The sequence below is a fragment of the Apis cerana genome, linkage group LG10 (genome assembly GCF_029169275.1).
Source record: "Apis cerana isolate GH-2021 linkage group LG10, AcerK_1.0, whole genome shotgun sequence".
Lineage (NCBI taxonomy): Eukaryota > Metazoa > Arthropoda > Insecta > Hymenoptera > Apidae > Apis > Apis cerana.
Window position 1 is genome coordinate 290,649 of NC_083861.1, and position 15,247 is coordinate 305,895.

Sequence of the window (15,247 nt, forward strand, 5' to 3'; positions counted from 1 at the left end):
TATTTATAAATTATTTTTATTAATTTGTTTTTTTTGTTTTTATCATGTTATTTTTGAAAATATTCTCTTAGTGGATATTATGTTAGTATGATATTCAAATAATTTCTTTGTTTTGATAATATAAGATATTTGATAGTATTTTCGAATCAAAATGAAAATATAATTTGACATATTCTGTCATTAAATAGTTATTATTATTTCTATTTGAAATTATGATATTTATCAAAAAAAACTCAAAACTCAATTATTTTTATTCATATGATATTCTTTTCTTTTACATTCTAAAATATTTGTATTTGTCTCTTGCTATTATAGATAGTTGTATTTGTAATTCTGTTGTTATTGGAAACATTAATAATTCTAATAATGGAATTTTGTGAGTTGACTCAATTTTAAAAAAAATTGAAGAAACTGATATTTTAATATATGTTATATATTTATATATATTCATACATGCATTCAATTAGTTTGATAATATTTATATTTTATATATATATAAAATATTACTTGTTATTATTTCAAAATTTTTCTATCAGAAATATAGTATTTATTATAAATATATAGTTTCAGTATAATTTTTTAATAAAAAATTTTTCTAATAAATTATATAACGTTTATAGCAATTAGAATGCAATAGTAACAAATCGTCTTTCTATTTAGTTTATAACTTTTATGTTTATAATTTAATTCTAGCGAAATTACAATCATTTCAAATTCAAATATTACTTTTCAAAGATTTACTATTCAAAGAAATATCAAAATATTTATAAATACAAATACATTTATATCCTATAAAATAAGCTTTTTTTATTAGATTTGATTAGGTTTTATAAATATATATTGATTCCATTATTATCCGAGATATATTTTTATTGAATTATTCAGAGAAATTCATCATTTGTAGTTGTTTCTATTTCACAAATTTAACGATAAACAACGTCTGAAAACATTTTTATAATTATGACAGAAATTTAGTCTTATAAATAATAACTATTAGTATGGATATTTTCTACTGTACATGTATAATTATATATGACGTAAACGTATAAGAGCAGCAAAAAACCCCAATTATTAGGCGTTTCTGATTTCTAAAGATCATAGATAAACAAGAAAAAATTTGAAATTTTATTTTTAAACTAAAATATCTTTAATGATTTCTCATTACGATATTTTTGTAAAGATTTAAATCCCAATTGCGATAAAAATATTAAAATTTAAAAAATTTTCCTATTTGATTGATGTCACTGCCCAAATCTCGCGTATTTTTCACACTTTTCAATTGATCACCTCTTCCTATTCTTTATATTCAAGATATCTGATCATCATCCATAAAGGCTCCAACGGCTGCTGTTCCTTGCTTCTTCTTGTTTTTCTTTTTTTTTATTTTTCTCTGCTTTTTATTAAACAGTTGTTTTATCGTACTGCTCTTCTTTATTACCTTTTTCTCGCCGCATTTCTTATCCGCACCTGATGATGATTTCATGGTGACCGTTTGCGTTCAGTAAGTTTTGATGTCTTGCTAGGTATATTTTGATTTATCATTATTGTGATAAGTTCTCGGTTTTGTTGGATTTTTGTCGAATGATTCTAATCGTCCAATAATCATTTTCACATTACGTGTCAACTTACTCTGCGTTCAAATTATCGAAATAATCCAATTGATTGCAGAATTTCCCTAAAGATTTCTTTGAATCTTCGTCCAATTTTCAATGTTCCTTTTTCAATGTTCATGAAGTTTCGTCATATTGTCGTAATTAAGATTCTAGATGAATTTCGTAATGGATCAAATGGCCGTAATATCGGAATCGTATCTTCTTGAATTATATTCTCCGCAATTGATGTATATCCTCGACAAAAGAACTATCATAATCATCGTAAATCGAATACTTGCTATTCGTTGAGTCGTGCGCGTTTCTTTTATAGTATTTTGATTCTAGTTGACTAATTGAGATATATCGGTAATCGTTGTTCTGCCCTTCGTATAATCGTTGTTCTGTCCAAGTATCTTTTCGTAAATGTTCTCTCCGCCTGTTCATAGTAAAACTATCTAAAAAAGGCCGACACATATCTCTAGTGTTTATGTAATTTATGTGGCTGATTGTGCGATTTAGTTGTATATTCACTTTTTAGAGCTTAGATTCGTGAATTCTCATTTCATTGTGTATTTACTCATATTGGATCAACTCAAAATTCTTTTTCTCAGGAAAGTACTCGTCTCTCAGTTGAATATCTCTATCCGAAAAATCATCGCTTTTAGAGAATTTTCTTTCCGTCATGATGAATTTTTTTGCAATTATAGACAAAGAAAGAAAATTGTTTTCCTTGGGTTCGGTTCGAAAATGATAAATAACGATGATTTTTTCGGATCGCAAATTAGATGGCTTATAAGGATTAATTAAAGTTCTACATAAATAACGATTTTCTGGATTGATTCTATTTCTGTCATGAAATGGTTTAAGAAATGGTTTGAAATCATCCACATAATTTTCGTACGTTCACGTCTCAACCATACATCTTTTTCTATATTTATCAGTTCTCGTTTCGACTCATTTCGCCATTTGGTATGGATATATCCATCCGATGGAATTTTATTGTATCCGTACTCTTTTTTTTTGTATCCGTATGATTATTGTCTTCGTAGATCTTTTGTTCAAAAATATACTTCTTTTCATTATTGTTGCTGTATGATGTACGTATTCATGTATTCAATGATTAGATGAGACAACGCGATTAGAAGTGATCGAAAATGGAACGATCGGTCGATAATCTTGTGCTCAGATTTCTTCGGCATGTTCGTGTTATTTTTTCTGCGAGTCTCGAGTTGAATCTAAATTTAAAAAGATTACATCTCGCGCTTAATTCGAATGTCTTACTCGATATTCTGCTCAGGATCATCTAATAGAATATTCATTATTATTTTGTTGTCTAGTAATTGTACTATTGACTCTACCGTGACCGGAAATATCTACAAATACTATAGATATATACTTTTCAGGTTTGTCATATGGACGCCTGTTATTTAATTCGTGGCGTCGTTTCGTTTATTTCTATTCGCGTAATTTCCCATTCCAATGTAATGATTGATGAATTTATTTTTTTCATATTTAGATTTGAACATATTGATTTCGTTATTACATTGCAGTTCATTGTTATATGAGAAATTCCATTTCACGATATTCTTATTCGTTGGAATATTTTCACGCGATGAATCTTTTTTTTCAAGATCAAGTCCTTTGTCGTTATTCGAAATACTTCTTTACATCTTTTTTCTTGTCGATCTACACTTGAGCGTAAATCACATTAGTTTGCAAAGATGGCATATTACATATTCGTTAATCGATGAATCATTTTATGTATCGTTGATTTTTCAGTAAATCGTTGTTGGAAGTCGTATCAGCTGATGTGCAGCATGCTATTCATATCGATTTTGTCTATTTTGTCGAATCTAGTATTTTTTATGATTGATGAAGGACCGGTTGTCTTTTCTTTTTCCTTCTGTTCTCTCTCTTCCTCTTTACTTTTTTTATCGTTCACTTTCACTTGAATAAGTATATGTCAATTCCTTTATTTTTTCGATGATATTGGCTTCCCGATATTCACATCCTTCTCTTCGATCTTTTTTCTCGATATATTCCGTCATCTTTTTGATATTCCTTTTGTTTCCTCTTTTTTGGTTCCGGTCTATTCTCATCGTTTTCAATCTTCAAGTCGAAATGAAAAGGTTGTTAATAAGGAATAATTGTTTTTTCACTCTTCACAATTATTCTTCAAATGCGATTTTTCGCTTTCGCTACCGCTCCTCTTGCGATGATCATAACAAGTTGGCCGCATTACTGACGACTAACCGGTTTATGTTTCCTTTCTAACTTCAGAGAAAAAAAACTTGGATGGACTTTTTAATTTTTTCATCTTATATCGAGCGGTAGTTCCGGTTTTTTTTTTTTGTTACGATATAGTAGCAATTTACTGAAACAATCTAGCAATCATCTGTTGTCGTGGATAACACAATGAAGACTGCCCTCTTGTTGAAGCACCAACGCCTCCTGGAATCCTTTTTGCTCCTTGATGCTATGTTCTGCTAATGGATCGAAGTGATGATCAATCTGTCTTCGCTATCTCCTACCAGAGCCACAGTTACGCGGGATGCTCCATGTCCTAAAACAATTTAATTAATAAGTAGTTTAACCGAAGATTTGTAATAAGTATAAATTAATATGAGGAAATAAATAAAGTTTTAAAATTATGAGTATAGTATAGTATCATAAACTTTGTTATGATTTTGTAGAGTTCTATAGAAAAAAAAGCACACACTATTTTTTCTCAATTATTGTTTCTCTTTTTATGCATTATCCATTAATTCTTACTCATTAATAAAATTTTATTTATTAGTATAGAATTTTATAAAGAATTTTATAAAATTAAATAAAAAGAATAAAATTATTAAATGTAATTAATTAATTCTTCAATTAATTTAATAATACTTGGTACTTTAATAATATTTACTATTTTGTATAATTTTATATCAACTTTATTTAATTAATATCTATCAATGTGAAAAAAAGGAATTTATCATTTCTAGAAATTGTTTCGATATTAAATAATTTTTTAGCTAAATTTCATTTTTTTTAATATATTAAATGTATATATAATATATATAATATATAATATATATAAAAAAATAATATATATAATAATAATATATAATAATATATATAAAAAAATTTGTATTAAAAATAAAAGTTTGAAGGTTGTTCAATCGAATATTATATTATTTATAATATATACGTAAAATAATTAGATAATACTAGAATTAAATATTATATGTCTAAAATAATTAAGTAAAATTCAAATAACAAAATAAACTTTCTAATCATGTCACGTTAAATTATTAAAATGAAATTTTTATGATTCTTACTAATTTAATTTTTTAATATTATGTGAATTATTAAAAGAAATGTTTTAGATTATTAAAAATAATAAATTATCAATAATTTAAGCAACTAAAAAATTAATGCATTCCTCCATAGTTTTCTTTGTTAATCTAATAATTTTCGTATTAACTCATAGATAATCATTCAAATATTAATCGTCATTCTTATAAAAATATGTCAATGATTTCTAAATCCATATAATCCTAATTATATTATGATTATACATTATTTCACTAACAATTAAACGATTATGTTATGTTTATTTCAACATAATCAATCTATTAATAATATATAATGAAATTTAAACAACAATTACATTTTAAAGACAATCATTATAATTTCCATTAATATATAATTAACATTTATTCTTGTCAATTTATATAAATTTTACTTTTGAATAATGAGTTCGAAATATATTTTATAGCATAATAAAATAAACATATTTATGTTAATAATCTAAAATTTCTTTCAAAATATTAATTAATTTAAAAGTTTAAAATCATGAAAAAATTAAATAAAATAGATTTCAAGATACTGTAATATTTTTATAAAAGATTAATAATTAGTATACTTAACAAAATATTATATTTATTATAATTTTAAAATTATTAGAATACAAAAAAAAAATTGGAATTAAATTTTTTCATGAGTTTTGCGAACAATCAAAATCTATTATATTTTTATGTAAAAAAAAATCCGTTCAAATATAGATTAGATCAGAAAAAAAAAATTTCATTATTTGGAAATTATTATAAATGTCATCATAATAATAATTCAAATATGATGATTAATTTTCTTTTGTGCTTTCTTTCTTTTTATTTTTTTTTTATCTCTAATAGATAAAATTAATCTTGCAAGAATTGTAATTTAATGAAAGAACTCTAAGTATAATTTTAATTACATGACAATGATTGATTGAAAACAACGTTCATTAATAAATAAAAAAACAGCGTGAATTCTACTAAGAATAATGGATTATTACACAAGATTTATTATTAGATTTATAAATTAGTGATTTTATATTAAATTAGATTTATATTAAATAGACCGGGCTGATTATTAATAATTAATTATTAAGTTTATTTAAGTGCTAGTTACTAGTAAAATAAGTAAAATAATTCATTGTTCAACAAACTATGTATTTTCTTTTTATTTCTTATTTATAAAACGATCGATTTCGTTAAATCGAAACAAATATTGCACTATAATAAAAATTGCCATTCTATAATATTCAAAGAACATTTAAGGTAGATGAACTAAGTAACATGTTTGTTTTTAATGATCTTATTTTTTAAAAATATAATAATGAGTGTTTTATTTATTATTTGATAATTTAAAACAAATATATGACTTATATGAAAATCATTCAATGTCACTTTAAATCAATTAAGTTAAACATTTTTTAAAGTATTCTTCGAATACATTTATATTTTTTTTCTGTTATTATTTTTCTAATCGCTAATACAAAAGTTACAAAAATATAAATAATTTTAACATTTAATCACTACATTAGGAAATAATAAATATTCTGCAGATTTGACATCTCTTATTTCTAAATAATTCATATAGGAACGTATAAAATAAAAGAAAATTATTTTATAATACATCTAAATAAAATTTATCATATAATATTATCCATATAGTATTATTTGCAGTTATTTTAAATTACATATCATTAATTTGAATACTTTTATTAGCAATGGACCTATATTAATGAATATTTATATATTTCATATTTCATATTGAAACTATTAAAAAGTACTAAAAAAATATCTTTAAACAATATTATATTTTATTTTAATTTTTAATTGATTTTAAATGATTTTTATCTTTTATTTGTTTTGAAATTATGTATATATAGAAAAACTATATCAAAGAAAATTGATCTTTATATCTTCTCCATGCTTATAAAATATATATATCATTATAAAATAAATATATCATTATAAAAATAATGATATTAGATTTTTCCTTATCTCTCAAAATTGCAACTTTGATTCATTCAATCTATTTTTTTTTTTTATCATTAAAAACTATCATCATCTAGTGAATTATTCAAATGATTTATTTTAAATTTCTATTCTATATAATCAATTGATTATTATTGTAATTGCAAGTTTTAACTAAGAATCAATTATTAAAATCTGCATAATGATGTTTATTTCTTCTCGCCCATTCATTGTTTTATCTTTTATTTTTTATTCCTCAATGAAATTTTTATATGATTTTTGAAATGTTTATATGAAATTTAGAAATATTTTAAATATGTAGTACGATAATTTAATAATTTAATAATTATCTTTATATATGTATATATAAAAGAACAAATTTTTTGTTTGTAAATATATAAAAAGTAAGAAGTCTTTCTTGATACAAAATAAATATAACTCTTTTTTTGGCATAAATAAAATACAAAATACATTTTACTTTCAAATGTTCACATATTCGAAGTTTTCCAAGTTTTAAAACATAAAAATAATATTAAAATTAAATATTAAAAAATAATATTAAAATGTTAAGATATTAATAAATATATATGAAAATATTTATTGAATTAAAATGCATTTATACATTTATAAAATAAATATGAATAATAAATATGAATATAAATACATAATATAGTTATAATACTTAGTATAATATTTAATTATATTATTATAATAATATTATAACATTATAACATTATAATAATATTATTATAATATTAATAATACTTGTTATAATATTTATTAAAGGAAATTAAGTTTTATTTTATAATTTTTATACATGCAAATATTATTTTCATGTAAAAATATTTTAATTTTTAATTATTATTTAATTATAATACTATTTCTAGTCGATTGATTTTTTGAATTAACTTTAATTCATTTCAATGATTTTATTAAATATGTCATTCATAAATAATAAAATAATAAACATGTCATAATTCATAAATAATAAGATTATTATATTTTTCGATTTTTTAAAATAGATAATAGAAATCATGGTTCAGTTTAAAATATAATCAATATTTACATTTTAATACGCAATTTAATTTTTTCAATGTATACCTAAAAATTTGATTGTAATTGAAATTATTAATTGATTAGATAGAAAGAATTTAAAATCACTTATAAAAATCTTTATATTTTGCTAAATAAAATCATATATTATTTTGGATAATGTGTCAATTAAAAATAAACTATTGTTTCTTATATACATATACATTATATTTAGTTAATATTGTTTCAAATTTAAAAATTTAAATTTGAAAATTCAAAAATTTAAAAAATTTAAAACTTTAAAAAATAAGTTAACTTAGAATTTCTAAAATTATCAATATTCAAAAACATTGAGGACTATTTTTGAAATGAAAATTATTTATAAAAATTCATAAAATGTCTTCGAATTTCGTAAGATATAACTAAAGATAAAAAAAGTTAAAATTGTTTAAATAAAAAATGCATGTTTAGTTAAATATTTCTTTTCATATTATATATTCACATAAGTAAGGACAATCATTCGATTCTTTCAACAAATATTACTATTGACTTTTTTAAGATCAAATGTTTTCTATATAAATATAATATAAGATATATAATATAATATGTAAGTATTGATTTATTAATGACAGCTTTTTTTATGATATTCACTTTAATGTGTCAGACTATCAAATAATTTTTACATTATTTGATTTTAAATTTTCATGCAATTGTTAATTAAAATTCAAAAAATATAGTGCATAATAATATAGATTTATTATAAATAATAATAATTCAATAATAATTTAAAATTTTGAAAAAATATTAACAAAATATTATCAAGATAATAACAAATAAGATAGATAACATTTAATACAATAATTTTAGATTTATCTTCTAAGAAACTTTAAATAAATAATCTGTTACTTCCTTATTTAAAAAAAAATAGAATTTATATTTTAATGTGAACAAAAATAATATATATATATAAATATAATAATAAATAAATATTCAAAAAATAATATAATATAATAATATAAAAAATATAATAAATATAATAATAATGTAATAAATATTTAAAATTTTTGCAAGATTTTCATTTCGATTTAGTTTTAATTTAGTTCTTCAAATGATTCAATTTTTTAACTATACTTTTATATACTTTTATACTATATATTTTTTAACTATATATTATATATTTATTAATAATTTTCTAAAAGAAACTTGTTATAAAAATTCACTTTTTTTTTAGTTATTTGTTTAATTTTCATTGGTTATTTATTTTTTTAGCTTTTTATTTTTTGAAATAAGCTATATTTGTAAATTAAATTGATAAAAGTTATTTAATTAAATAATACAAATTCTTTCATTTCAGTTAATGTCATTTATTGATTTATTTTCATTAATGATTTTAATTAATTAGATTGATCAAAATCTGTTTAATATAAATGCAGTCTTAAACCAATTCTACAAGTAAAAAATCTAATGTGAATGCAATCTTAGTTGCACAATCAACAAATAAATACAATGTAAATAATCTTATAGAAGATAGTAAGAACTGTATTGAAATGGATTCAGTTTTTATAATATAATATAAATAATATTTTTCCACTGACCGAGACCTGCTTATGGAGTTGTTTATTTGTTATCAATAATGAATTATACTGTGAATCTTGTTGTGTACTGTATGATGGAGCGCTGAGTCTACCTACAATGAGTCTATCCCAATTAAATTTTTTGTAAAATAGGATTATTAGAATCCAATGAGTGCAATTCATTGAAGACTTCAGAATAATTCTGCGCCGAATATCATGTCTATTCTATCGGATCTGTTGAAATGAGGATCTGCGAATTTTAATCCAGATGGCATTAATTTCTCATTCACATCGGAATGATGTTCTTGATATATTTCCAATTATGTTTGGTAAAATAAAATACGAAATGGTGCGACGAAAATCATTATATCTCTAAACACATGCTATTGTATTATACTTCGCTATTTTTACAATGGAATCCAACTCAGTACAAGGTAAGCCAAATTTCTTTATCATTGCACTAGTTATAAAATTTAACTGAGAATCTGAATCCAATAATACTTTGCATTCGTGTTTAAGTCCATATTGATCTTTTACAATTATTATTACTGCCATGGACAAAATTATTGTTCCGGCAGTAATAGCAAAAAATATGATAGGGCTATAAATATTTTCTATGCTTCTTATTTATTGTTCCTTTATCTGTTGTTGTCAGAGGTGCAGTCAATGTTACAGAATCAGTTAGTATTCTATTGTTATTGCTATTCAAAATTGCTATTCATTTTCTCAAAAATGCAGAAGAATATTATGTTTCTTGCCGCAGGTTCTGCAAGAATCATGCGTACATTCCTTGTTTCGGTGTCCATTACTCAATTAAAGCATGTGTCTATTTTTTGTATGTATTATGCGGCTGTAGTTTTATTGTACTTAGTAAAAGAGATGGATTAGTAAAATGGATAGATTAAAATAATCAAGGATAGATAAAATAATGTCATCCAACTGATATGTCCCTTATATATTGCGTAAAGATGTCCCAGAATTCATTCATCTGCAGTTCAACAGAAAGAATGTATCCTTGAAGTCGAGTATCTGGAGATATTGAGTAGGATGATGTACTTGACTACGGTAGTAATCTCAAATATGTTAAAGTTCTTGAGTTGCTCTAACAGCACAACAAATTTTTACGGCACAAATTTTATACTTCACACTTATAAATTCTCTTAATTAATGTCTGCATCCGGCTCAAAGACTGGAAAAAATATTAATAATAAAATATTAGTTTCAATTCATTCTTGGAGCTATGATATATAGTAATAAAAATTATTACAAAGTTCGCTGTTAAGTTCAATTAATAAGACGATCAAAAGCAAAATCCATATATTAATGACAGTTTATGTTATCATTAAGATTGCAAAGTTATAAGTTCTAAGTTTTAAGTTCAAAAAGTTCTTAAAGAGGATTCTAAAAGTTCGAAAGATTCAAAGATTCAGAAAGTTCTGATGATTCTGATAAATCTCGTAGTTCAAAAAGTGTTCCCAAAATGCTGAATACCCTCTAAAACCTCTTGTATATTCATCTCGCCAGCTTGCGAGTCTTCAATGGGATACACTATCCAATAACACAGTGGATAACACACTCTCAATCCAAAGAAAATGAGTTTGAAGGATTACGTCAGTCACAATTCCGTTATTTCTCCAGCATGTATTTCCTCTCAGGTAGAATGATACTGATTATCGATGCTGTTTGAGATTAGCATGGTTGGAAATCTCAAACTCCAGGATTACATTGATACTCCAGCCATATCGAATTATTTTTAAATGTACAAAGCGAAAGGTTATTAAATTTTTTCTCAAAAATTGCCCTTGCAGTATTACCTTGTACTACCTGTTCAATGTTTCAACATTATGTGTTCAATGTTTGAACAATTATTACTGTTTAAGATAAAGAGAAATAAAGAAAGAAATGATAACAAAATGCAATTGAATGATTTCTATATTTTTTTTATTTCTTTATTCTGTTTTTTTTTATTAACTTATCTATTTTATTTAAAGTATATAAACGATTATACTTTACATATGATTCTTACATATAAAATTCAAATTTTATTCGTTTCTTCTAATTTTTATTTATAAAATTCGATATATGGCTAATATGATTAAATAATATTTCAATTTTAATATTAATTAACACCAAATGTAAATAAAATAAAACATTACTATTTTATTCTATAATATATATATATATATATTTTTCGATTATCGAATTGAATGAAAAAGGAGAAGATATACATATAATTTAAAAAATCTTAAGAAATAAAAATGAAATTTTAAATTAATGAAAAATATTCAATAAAGATAATTACTTCTTCGAGTAATCGATAATTGCATTAATTCTAATATATTCTAATATATTCTATATTTGAAACGTAATCAAAAATATTCGAAATAAGAATATAATTTGTTTAATCTTTTCTACTTTTATCATAATATTCTTAATAATTCACCTATATCTATTTATGAGTTATTTATAAATAAGTATATATTGTTACAATAAAAAACAATAATGAAAAAAATAAAAATGTATATATTTTTCATATGAAAAATCAAATGTTATCGTTTATCTGATTAGTCATCGTGAACGATTGTTGAAATGACCATTCATATTGAAATTTTTTTTTAATAAATAGTAAACTACTAATAGTAAACTGTCTTATAGTAAACTAGTAATTTGCAGAAAAAATAATAAAATTTTTAAAATAAATGTATAAAATTTTTTTGGAAATATTTTAATGTAATTGTGTTAAAATAAGCCAATAATCAAACTTAAATTTTATTTTAGAAATTGATAATATTTATTTCATGAATAATTTTAACAAGGTAATAGTTTAATAAAAAAAATTGAATAAATTATTTTTTCTGAAAGAATTAACAATTATAATAATATGTAATAAATAATATTATAAATTATTGAATAAATTAAATAACAATATATATAGGAAAAGTAAAATAATCAGGAAATATAATAAAAAGAACTTACATGATAAATTAATCATCTGAAGCGAAGCATTCAAAATTACGCTTTTTAATAAAAGAATGATGATATCTCGCACTGTAATTTCGAATAATTTCGAATTGGACGAAGAGGAAGAAGATATACTTCGATAACAAATCGAAATATGTCAAACGATGTATAGTCATGAATCATCGATTATCCGAAAATAAAAATATTTTCTATTTTGAACATAATATCAAAATAAATATAAAAAGGATACATTTTATTCTCTAAATAGATAGAATTATTATAAGAAACATTCTCAACTTTAAATCAAATGCTAAATAGAAATTATTTTAATTATTTTATTATTTATGAGCATATGTATGAAATTTTAATATGAGAATATATATCAAATTGATTGACAACAATCAATCGTCGTATTATTTTTATTTAATTATTTTATATATGATTAAAAAAGAGAAATTGATAATAATTACTATCTTCTATTAAAATAAATCAAATCTTATCATATTTGCATTAAACTTGTGATGCATAATCTATTATATCTTTGAAATCATTCTATTAATTATTTAATTTCCATTATTTAATTTTAGATTAAATAATGTTAAAATAAAATAATAACTAAATTCAAATCCGACATCGAATGTTTTTAATATATATTATTGATAATAACGAGAAAATCAATTCAATTTCGATGTAATAATACTTATAAAAAATTATTTAAAACATACATATTTAAAAAAATGCACTAATGATCTATAAATTGTATCAAATCCAATAAATATCAAATATATGTCTATCATTATAATGCAATTCCTCTCTATGATTTTTGACAAATAAACTAATGCTATAAGTACTGATTTATCTAAATGTTGAACTTTGATTTCCTGATTAGTTAAGTGAGGATTCTTGTTCACTTAAATCGCGTGAAAATTGAAATATAACTCAATTAATAATAATAATGAATAATAAATATTAATAATTATAATAAAAAGTTTAAAAAAAGATAAGAAATTCATCATTAGAATTAAATTTATAATAAATAAAATTTAAAATTAGGAAAAAAGTTCAAAATAAATTAAAAACAAAACAAATAAAGCAGAAGAAAAGCATAAAATTATATTGAATAAACTGAATAAAAATTATTATATACTAAAATAATATAAAAATTCAATAGGCTTTAATATAGCAAAAATTAGAAATTTTATTTCATCATATTGTGATTATTTTCGTTTGGTTGGCGATTTTAATTTATGATTATAATTACTTTTAATATTAATAAATGATATTTATTAAATTAAAATATTTTAATATAACTTACAAATTAAAAAAAATAATGTAAAATCATATTTAATTTGTATTTGTAATGCGTAAGAATATTAATTTGAATAAGAATATTAATTTTTAAATGTATTATTGTAATAGAAATTAAAAACAAAAATCTAACAATAATTAAATTGAATTATAAAAGAAAACTCATTTTTCGAGCAGATGAAAAGATAAAATATATTCAAATCCAACCGTTATTTTCTTACGTCTCGTCTTGATTTCAAAGAGAAAATATCACGATTTAGGAATCACTTCCTCCATCAATTTTTGTAAGAAACACATTGAGTTCAGCTTTTATTTAAATTTAATTCTTAATTTGCTTTAAATTTTAACTTTTAATTTTATTTCACTTCTAACTTTTAATTTCTAATTTATTGATTAACTTTTCATTTTATTTTTAAATTTATTATTAATATAAATATAAATATAAATATAAATATTATTATTAATATTAATATAAATATAAATTTTCTTAATTACTTTAAATATAAATTTTTAAATTTATATTAATTTAATTTTAATTTATAACTTTAAATTTTGATTTTATTTTAATTCTTCAATTTTTAATTTATACTAATCTTTAATTTTTAAATTTATTTTAACTTGTTAAATAATTTCTAATTAAATTTAACTTTTAAATTTATTTTTATTTATTATTTAGATTTTAATTTATCTTTCAATGATTAATTTTTATTTTAATTTTATTTTAATTTAATGATTAATTTTTTTATTTAATTTTCAACTTTTAATTTTATTTCAATTTAATTTTTTATTCATAATAGCTTATTCGCAATTATTATGAAGTTATTGTTCTATTTGTAGGAAATTTTTTAATAAAAATGAATTTATAATTTTTGTAATCCCGAAGTAAATTGTGTATTATATATTATATTTATATATTATAATTATTATTTAATGTATATATATATATATACATTAACTGAAAGATGATTTTAGGATTTAGTAAAAAATCGAATAAAGATCTGTGGAAAATATAACATTAAAATCATGTTTAATCTCATCAATCAATGTAAATTGATACGAAAAGTAAATTTAATAAATGATTTAGATATTTCAGTAATAAAATAAATACTGAATGATATTTGAATTTTAATTTAAATTCAATTGCACCCATTTTAGCAGAAATATTTATTAGCAAACAAAACAAGAATTATTCACTATTATACTATACTAATTACAATTCTTATTCACTAATTTTTATTTTATATTAAAATTCATTATTTTCGATTGATCACTATCCATCATTTTAATTTATGGCTCATATAAATTACCTTTAATTAAAAATTCTCATATAAAATGAATTTAAAATATCTTAATAAAATTATAATTGAATAATTATAGTTATAATTGAATCGAAGACTAATATTGCAGAAATCTAAAATTTAACTTTAGTTTATAAAAATATATCAATTATTACGTTTACAATTATTGTAATAAATTGTTAAAGATAATAAAA

The 15,247-nt window shown here is 21.1% G+C and overlaps 1 pseudogene; it reads right to left on the reverse strand.

The window, feature by feature from the left end:
* Window positions 1-1,271: 1,271 nt before the first annotated feature.
* Window positions 1,272-4,368, reverse strand: LOC133666813 (uncharacterized; annotated as a pseudogene).
* Between the last annotated feature and the right edge of the window lie 10,879 nt (window positions 4,369-15,247).